The following is a 9,921-nucleotide window of genomic DNA, read 5'->3' as shown; positions in this document are numbered from 1 at the left end:
GAAAGCCTTTGCGTAGTCAATAAAGCACAGGTAAACATCCTTCTGGTATTCTCTGCTTTCAGCCAAGATCCATCGGACATCAGCTAGGTGGAAATTTCTTGCAGGAATGGGGTAATGTTCTCTAGAAGACTGTGTAGGCTTTAAATAAGCATCCATGATGCTATGTATTCCATAATCAGGATTCCTAGGTCCAGGAACAAGGGGGTAGAAAAGGAAGTGACACCACTCATCATTACCCCTAGTGATTTACTCACAATTTTTGTTTCCTGCTCCCATGACCCTCTATTCTGTGAGTATTGTTGTTGTTAAGTGCCATCGAGTTGGTTCCGACCCATAGCAACCCTGTATAGGGCTCCCGAGGAACAGCTGGTGAGCTTGAACTGCTGACCTTGTGGTTCAAATGACTTTGCAGTCTAGCGCATTAACCCACAGCACCACACCAGGACTATTTAGAAGGCACAGGGATCTTAATTTCAATGGGAGAGATGCTTTCACCAAGAGACACGATACTGATTCCATTGAACTGAACACTAAGGCTGACACTTGATCATTGGGCATCAAGAGGCAAACAAGGATGTTACCGTATTGACTGGTGTGACTGATCCTGATCACCAAGGGGAAATTGAATTGATATTATACAATGGCAGTAAGAAGAGAGTGTCTGAAACATGAGGGGACTTCAAAAAGTTCATGGAGAAATAGAATTAAAAGATAATGACAGGGTCCCCTCAAGGCAAACCCCCTTGTAAGACTAAGACTCAATGGGAATACACGCTCTGATTAGTGACCACATTTGTCACTGATAAGGGAAAGTGAGGGAAAAACAGCAATAAAGCTGTGAGCTAAGCCCTACAACGTTCAACAGACTCCTGTGAACCCAGGTGGAGACCTGGTTAGCCAGCAGTGTGGCAAGACCTGGGGACTCTTGGGCCCAGAGTCAGTGATATAGCCACAGAGGACTAGAGTGGAGCGTGAAGTGTCCAGCTGATAAGAAGAGAGGTCATATGCACAAGAACACCCACACTTGCAGATAATACCCACTTGACCTGGCTTCAATGACTGGATGATCAGAACTCAACCAGAAGAAGAAAGAAGAGGAAAAAGATAGAAATCTGATACAATTTGATGAACTTGACCTACACCTCAAAAGAGGGAACAAATCTTTACAGTGAGGATCATTTCCACCTCTTCTATACACAGAGTAGACAGGGATGGGCAACTTGGACATTGGCTACCCAAAATGGGAGGGAGGGGACTACAAAGGCAAGAAGAGACTGGCTTACAAGCTTTCAAGAGAACCTAGATCCAGAGGGCCTGGAGGAAGGTAGAATCTCCACTGAGTAGTATCCAATCTGTCTAGGCAGGGCTGATAAAAGGAGATGGGTCTAGGTCTCTTGTAATACAATAGTGAATAATTGTTATCAGAACAGAATGTGAGGGTTGGAAATGTAAAGGTAGATGTTTTATAGCAAAAGGAGGGGAGTGATTAACTTTGCAGTCTAGGAGTGGAGGTCCCTGAGACTATCAAGGGAGAAGAGCGGGGAGCAGGACCCTACCCAGAGAAGCAGTGATGCCAGAGATGGAGGCAGAGATGATGACTTGGAGAGATGGAGTGGCTGGGGACTTAAGATCCAGAGAGGGAGAAGGGCTGTGTGCTGACAACCAAGGGCTTGGTTGATGATGCATCGAGGGGATTGTAACCATGGCAATGAAACAATATACGATACGATGAATGTAAAGCCAATGTTCTCCCATGTAAACTATCACATAATTCATGATAGAACATTTTTAAAAAAGAAAAACTGATTAGAGGAAATGAAGAAAAAAAAAAACCCTAGCCAATGGGGTGAGACACAGCCTTGAGACTCACATCAGGGATTAGAGACCCGAGTGGACTGCCCACTCGGTGTGCTGGCTGGCCTGTTCCTGTATGTACGGCTATGCTCATGCACCATCTTGCAGGAGGAAATTTTGCTTTGCCAAGGTTAAAAACAAAAGATAATGACATTTTTCCATGAACTTTTTGAAGTGTCCTCATACAGGAGCTCCCTTATTTCTTATCACTGCCAGGTCCTGTGATTAGCATCAATGGAAAAACAACAAACATCAACTATCACAGCCCACCCCCTGTTAACTCCTTACATATCTTAAACCATACTTCTTCTTGTTGTTATATGCCGTGGTGTCTGTTCCGACTCATAGTGACCCTGTACAGGGTTTCCGAGTCTGTTAATCTTTACAGGAGCAGAAAGCCTCATCTTTCTTCCACGGAACAGCTGGTAGTTTCGAACTGCTAACCATGAGACTAGCAGCCCGATTCGTAACCACTATGCTACCAGAGCTCCTTAAACCATCCTTAATCACCAAATAAAGATAATTAGAAGATTAGGCTTATGCCTAATGTAGAACTGAAATGCACTAACTCCTTTTACTCCAATTCATACAGGACTACAGTGGTTCAGGCCCTTAGAACTAAAGATTTGGTTTGGCCCCATCAAGCAAAGAACTATGAATAGCCAAGGTGCTTGCTGAGGCAAAGGAAACACAGAATGGGTAGTGGAGAAAGGTAATTCTAGAACTGCTAGCTACAACCACATGACCACTTGCAGACATGTTATGAGTATGTCTTCCCTGTTTTGTTATACATGTATATGAACGTGCATATGTATATAGCTGGGAACACAATAGGACCCCCTCCAGAGGGCATGCACAGAAGCAGGTGATCAGGAACCTATGACAAGGGTTCGAGTGTAGCCAGCATGGGCCCACGCCCTTCTGAATTTAGAAAACATAAGATGTAAAGGGATTAGTGCATTTCAGTTCTGCATGTTAGGCATAAGAGTGGTCTTCTAATTATCTTTTTGGAGATTATGTACGGTTTAAGAAGATACGTAAACAGTTAACAAGGGGTAGGCTGTGATCGTTGATGTATGTTATTGTTAAGAGCTGTTGAGTCAGTTCCAATTCATAACCACCCCACATAGGGTTTCAAAGGAGTGGCTTGTGGGTTTGAACCACTGACCTTGCGGTTAGCAGTCTAGTGCTTATCATACAGCACTATGTATCTGCTTTTATAGGTTATGATTCTCAGTAATTTGGCAGACACAAGGTAGTTACCTTCCATTTTGTGATCTGGTGTAAGCATCTAATCAGTTGAAACGTGGAAGGAATGGTTGGTGTCAGAATTAGTAGACAAGACTGGAGGGTCGTGAAATGTCTGACCTCAACCTTATAGGAATCAGCCTTGGGCTGAAGCTAATGATGACTCCCCTCCTTCCTGCCTAATGAAGCTGGAGATCAGATGCTGTCCCCCAGGCCCATTCTTGCAAATATTCACTTCACTGCTTAGGCTCCGCAGACATCCTAGACATCATCACCCTACTGAGGTATGACCTCATTAGCATTTTCAAACAGGATCACCTTCACAGGTACACAAGTTACAAGAAAGACAAGTTAGGATACCAAGACATATTTTGGGGAGGGGAAACAATACAATTCATAGGAGCACCTTAGGTACTTGAGTGGTGCAAATGATTTGCACTGGACCACTAACAGCTCCTTGAAAATCCTATACAGGTTCACTATGAGTCAGAACCTACTGATGGCAGTTAACAACAACAAAACAACTAAAATTAGCCCAAAGGTTGGCCATTCAAACCCACCCAGCGGCTGGCAATCTGATTTCATAAAGGTTGTTGTTGTTGTTAAGTGCCATCGAGTACATTACGACTCATAGTGACCCTGTATAGGATTTCCGAGGAGGGGCTGATGAGTTTGAACCGCCGACCTTACGGCTCCAAACCAACCTTGCGGTCCAGCGCATTATCCTGTAGCACCACGCTAGGACTCCATGCAGATAAAAACTCGGAATCACCATAAATCGTAATTGATTCCTTGGCATCGTGTTTAGAAGTTGTTGTTATGTGCCGTGGAGTTGGTTCCAACCCATAGCGACCATGTACAGGGTTTCCGAGGCTCCCGGAAAGATTTACAACTTCGGAAACCCTGGATAGCGTCGCTATGAGTCAGAATCGACTCCACGGCATATAAACCACCAAATCTTCATGGGAGCAGAAAGCCTCATCTTTCTCTCGCGGAACAGCCGGTAGTTTCGAACTGCTGACCTTGAGGTTCGCAGACCGATTCGTAACCACTACTCTACCAGAGTGCCTTTGTTTAGAAGTGAGGAAGGGTATATTGGAGGAAGGAAATAGGCCTCCTTAGAGAAGATGTGGCTCAGTAGCCCACTGGGTGGCAGACTTTTGCTACTTTGGCCAGGCTGGAGCTGGTCTGATTTTCTGGGAACACAATAGTAAGCCCTCCCGAGGGCATTCACAGAAGCAGGTGATCAGGAACTGATGACAAGGGCTCTAGTGTAGCCAGCATGCGTTCAAGCCCTTCCGAACATGCAGACTGCCCCGAGGCTTGCAGAAAAAAATAGTAACCAAATACGTGACCCTCCACGCCACAGGCAGATGCACACACGTGGGGAAGATTTCAAACAGTTTTGGATACCCACCCCTGGAGGGCAGCCAGGAAGGAGGTGACCAGCAACCTGTGGGATTCCAGGAGCCTGCGGAGGCAGGAGCGCTGCTCTGAGGTCCCGATATCCAGCGGGCAATGAAAAGTCGCAGAAGGACCATATTCTGGGACCCCACGCGTCTCCAAACCCAAACCTCACGTCCCTGTACTATACCGGAATCTGCAAGACTATTCGCCTACGATAGCCCACCATCGCCCTCTACTGGCAATGCTTAGTATCGTGCTCACTTCAAAGGCAAAATTCTGAAATTCTTTTGCTTCTCCCAGATGTTGTTAAGTGCCATAGCTACTCTGTATAGGGTTTCCAAGGAGCAGCTTGTGAGCTTGAACCACTGACCTTGCAGTTCAAACGACTTTGCAGTCTGACGCATTAGCCCACAGCGCCATTACTTGTTAAATAGCCCTAATGGGGCAATGTACAAAAAAGTCTATTCTAACTCACCAGAGGCTCTGCGGAAGAAAGATGTGACAGCCCGCTTATATAAGATTTAGTCTTGGAAACAGGTCTGCTCAGTCATACAGGGTCGCTATGAGTTGGAATCCAAAGCTGAGAGGCATTAAATTGATCAAAGGTACACCTGAAAAATACTACTTGCTTCCAAATCCTCCTCTTAGGTTCTGCTTTAGAAAGAACACAAATCAAGGTTAATTGCATGATATTAACAGGGCCTGCAAGAGCCCAGAGTGCCCAATTCCCTGTCTGTAATACGGAGGTAATAAGACAATGCCCTTCCCACAGAGTACTTATAGAATGAAAGACTAGGCCAGGTGCAAATATCTGATACAAAATAAGTATCCAAAAAATACCATTCCGCTTCTGCCTTTTCAAACCAAACCACAAATGTAACATTCCTTCTTCCTTTCCTTTTCTTAAAGTAAGAATCAAACATGTTGGCATGCTCTGAGCTACTTGACCAACCAAAACGTCCCTGAGTGGTGGAAATCATTAGCACTCTCAGCTGCTAGCTAAGAAGTTGGAGGTTCGAGTACACCTAAAGGTATCTTAGAAGAAAGGCCTGGAAATATACAAAGGGGTATAAAAAGATCATCAGAAAATTCCATTATCTTTCTATTCCATGAGCTTTTGGAAGCAACATCATTGTTGTTGTTATTGTTGTTAGGTGCCATCAAGTTGATACCAACTCATAGCAACCCTATGCACAACAGAACGAAATACTGCCTGGTTCTACACCACCCTCACAATCATTGCTAGGCTTGAGTACATTGCTGCTGCCAGTCAGTTAGCACAATAAAACTTCCAAAAAATAATCCATTGAAAATTCTACGGAGCACACAAATATGGGGTCACCATGAGTCTAAATTGATGTGATGGAAAATAGTTTGTTTATGTTCTTCCAAAGGCATTACAAGAATGTTGGTAGCAGTTTTATTTGTTGTTGCTGCTATTGTTAATTGCCAACAAGTCAGTTCCAACTCACATCAGCCTCTATAGGCTCTCCAAGGAGCGGCTAATGGATTTGAACCATTTTGAACCATTGACCTTGTGATTAGCAATCCAATGCTTATTCTACAGCACCACAACAGGACTCCCAGTTTTACTTATAGTAACCAAACCAAAAAAAAGGAAAAATGTAAATCAAGAGGAAATGGATTAATAGACAGTTTTATACAAGTACAATACAGTGATGAGCAAATCTATAAATACACACTACTAATTCACCACTTGTCTGTCAGTGTGTCGAACTGTGGTGGCATGTTTCTGTGATTCTGGAAGTCATACCACCATGGTAACCAGCAGTGGATAGGTTTCAGCTGAGTTTCCAGACTAAAACCAATTAAAAGGAAGGAGAGACAGATGACTTACAAATCTTTACTCACTGAAAATCTTATCAATAGCAGTGAAACACTGTCACAAATCACCTGAATATTGAATATTGAAACTTGATGAAGAGCACCAGCATATTGTCAGATACAACGCCGGAAGATGAGCCCCTCAGGTTGGAAGGCACTCAAAATCCAATTGAGGAAGAGTTGCCTCCTCAAAGTAGAGTTGACTGTGATGGTGCAAATGGAGTCAACCACTTAGAACCTTCATTTGTTGATGGGGTACACTCAAAATGACAAGAAACACCTGTAAACTTCCATTATCATTAAGAACAAGAAATGTATAAAGTATGGATCCAGAAAAGCTGGAAATTGTCAAAAATGAAATGGAACTCATAAACATCTATATCCTAGGCATTAGTGAGCTGAAATGGAGTGTTATGGAACAATTTTAATCTGAAGATCACATGGTTTACTATGCTGGGAATGACAGATTGAAGAGTAATGCCGTAGCATCCATCAAGAACATTTCAAGATGAGTCTTGAAGTACAACACCATCTGTGATAGAATAGTGTCCATACACCTGCAAGGAAGACCCACGTCCTGGTGTGATGCTGCAGGATAATGCACTAGAATGCAGGGTCAGTTTGAACTGTGAGACAGCAGTTCAAACCCACCAACTGCTCCTCGGAAACCCTATGCAGTGTCACTATGGGTTGGAACCTACTGGACAACAGTTACCAACAACAACAAAAATCTCAGGTTGGAAGGCACTCAAAATACAAGTGAGGAAGAGCTGCCTCCTCAAAATAGAGTTGACGTGATGATGCGAATGGAGTAAAGCCCTTGGGACCTTCATTTGCTGATGAAACACAACTCAAAATGAAGAGACATGGCTGTAAACATCCATTAATCATCAGAACATGAAATGCATCAAGTATGAACGTTGGAAATTGCCAGAAATGAAATAGAACATATAAACATTGATACCATTAGCTTAGTGAGCTGAAATGAATTGCTATTGGCCATTTTGAATCTGACAATCACATGGTTTACTATGCTGGAAATGACAAATTGAAGAGGAATGGCATAGCATTCATCATCAGAAAGAACATATCAAGATCAGTCATGAAGTATAATGCTATCTGAGATAGGATAATATCCATATACCTACAAGGAAAATCAGTTTATACTGCTATTATTCAAATTTGCTCACCAACTCTTAAAGCCAGTAATGATGAAACTGAAGAATTCCACCAACTTCTTCCATCTGAAATTGATCAGACATGCAATCAAGATGTAAACACAGAGGAAGGATCAGTAGCTGGAAAACATGGTCTTGGTGATAGAAATGATGCGGCTGATCACATGATAGAATTTTGAAAGAACAATGACTTCTTCATTGCTAATATCTTTTAAATAACATATGAGACGATTATACACTTGGACCTCACCACATGGAATACACAGAAATCGAACTGATTACATCTATGGAAAGAGACAGTGGAAAAGCTCCAGATCATCAGCCAAACAAGGCCAGGGGCAAACTGTGGAACAGACTATCAATTGCTCCAGTGCAAATTCAGGCTGAGGCTGAAGAAAATGAAAACAAGCTCATGAGAGCCAAACTATTACCTTGAACATATCACACCTGATTTTAGAGATCATCTGAAGAATAGATGTGATACATTAGACACTAAAGATTGAAGACCAGAAGAGTTGTGGGGTGACATCAAGAACATCATACAAGAAGAAAGCAAAAGGTCATTAATAAGCCAAGAAAGAAGGAAAAGACCAAAATGGATATGAGAAGAGACTCTGAAATTTGCTCTCCGGCATAGAGATGCTAAAGCAAATGGAAGAATTAAGGAGGTACAAGAGCTGAACAAAACATTTCATAGGTCAGTTTGAGAAGACAAAGTCAAATATTATAATGAAATGTGCAAAGATCTGGAGTTAGAAAACCAAAAGGAAAGAGCTTGATCAGCATTTCTCAAACTGAGGGAACAGAAGAAAAAACTCAAGCTTCAACTTTCATTATTGAAGGATTCTATGGGCAAAATACTGAATGATGCAGAAAACATCAAAAGAAGATGGAAGGAATACACAGTCACTGTACCAAAAGGAAATGATCAATGGTAAACCATTTCTAGAAGTAGCATATGATCAAGAGCCAATAATCCTGAAAAACTCCAAGGTGCATTGTAGTCATTGGCAAAGAATAAAACACTGAGAATTGATGGAATATAAATTGAAATCTTAACAAACTGATGTGTCACTAGAGGGACTCATACATTTATGCCAAGAAATTTGGAAAACAACTACCTGGATGACTAGAACAGATCTGTATTTGTGCCAATCCAAAGAGAGGTGACCCATTGGAATGCAGGAATCATTGAACCATATCATTAATATCATGTGCAAGTAAAATTTTGATAAAGATAATGCAAAAATAGTTCCAACCATACATTGGCAGAGAATTTCCAAAACTACCATTGAAAGTAGCTGGATTCAGAAGAGGACATGGAACGAGGGATAGCATTGCTAACATCCGATGAATCTCCTTTACTTGTTCTTTGTTGACTACACAAAGGCTTTCGATTGTGTGGATCATGACAAGCTATGGACAACACTGTGAAGTAAAAGTATTCTGGAACACTTAATTGTGCATCTGAGGAATCTGTACATAGACCAAGAGGCAGTTGTTTGAACAGAACAAGGGAATACCGAATAATTTAAAGTTAGGAAATGTGTGTACCAGGGTTTTATTCCTTCACCATACTTATTTGATCTGTACACTGAGCAAGTTATCTGAGAAACCAGATTATACGAAGAAACACGTGTCATCAGGATTGGAGGAAGACTCATAAACAACCTGTAATATGCAGATGATACAGCCTTGCTTACTGAAAACAAAGAACACATAAAATACTTACTGGTGAATATCAAAGACTACAGCCTCCAGTATGGGCTGCAATTCAATGTGAAAAAAAAAAAAAGATCCTCAACACTGGACCAATAAACAGCATCCATATAAAGGGAGAGATGATTGACGTTGTCAAAGACTTCATTTTGCTCAGATCAACCATCAACACTCATGGAAGCAACAGTCAAGAAATCAAAGGATGTATTACACTGGGCAAATCTGCTGCACAAGACTTCTTTAAACTGTTGATGAGCAATGATGTCAGTTTGAGGACAAAGGAGCGCCTGACCCAGCCATAATATTTTCAATAGCCTAGTATGCATGTGAAAGTTGAACAATGAATAAGAAAAATGTACAGTCAGAGTGTTCCTAGGGAGTCAGTATGGCCAAACTTCGTCTCTCATACTTTGCACATATTGTCAGGAGGGACCAGTCACTGGAGAAGGATATCATGTTTGGTAAAGTGGAGGGTTGGATAAAAAGCGGAAAACACCCAATGGGATAGATTGGCACAGTTGCAGAAACAATGGGCTCAGGAATAGCAACAATTGTGAGGTTGGCCCAGGACTGGGCATTGTTTCATTCTGTAGTGCACCTAACAACAACAACAATCTTTAAGGCAGTTTCATGTGAGAAAGATGAGGTTTTCTGCTTCCATAAAGATTTA

The sequence above is a fragment of the Chrysochloris asiatica genome, unplaced genomic scaffold, assembly GCF_000296735.1.
Source record: "Chrysochloris asiatica unplaced genomic scaffold, ChrAsi1.0 scaffold00256, whole genome shotgun sequence".
In the NCBI taxonomy this organism is placed as follows: domain Eukaryota; kingdom Metazoa; phylum Chordata; class Mammalia; order Afrosoricida; family Chrysochloridae; genus Chrysochloris; species Chrysochloris asiatica.
The sequence above is the reverse complement of the archived record's forward strand: the minus strand, read 5'-3'. Positions refer to the sequence as shown.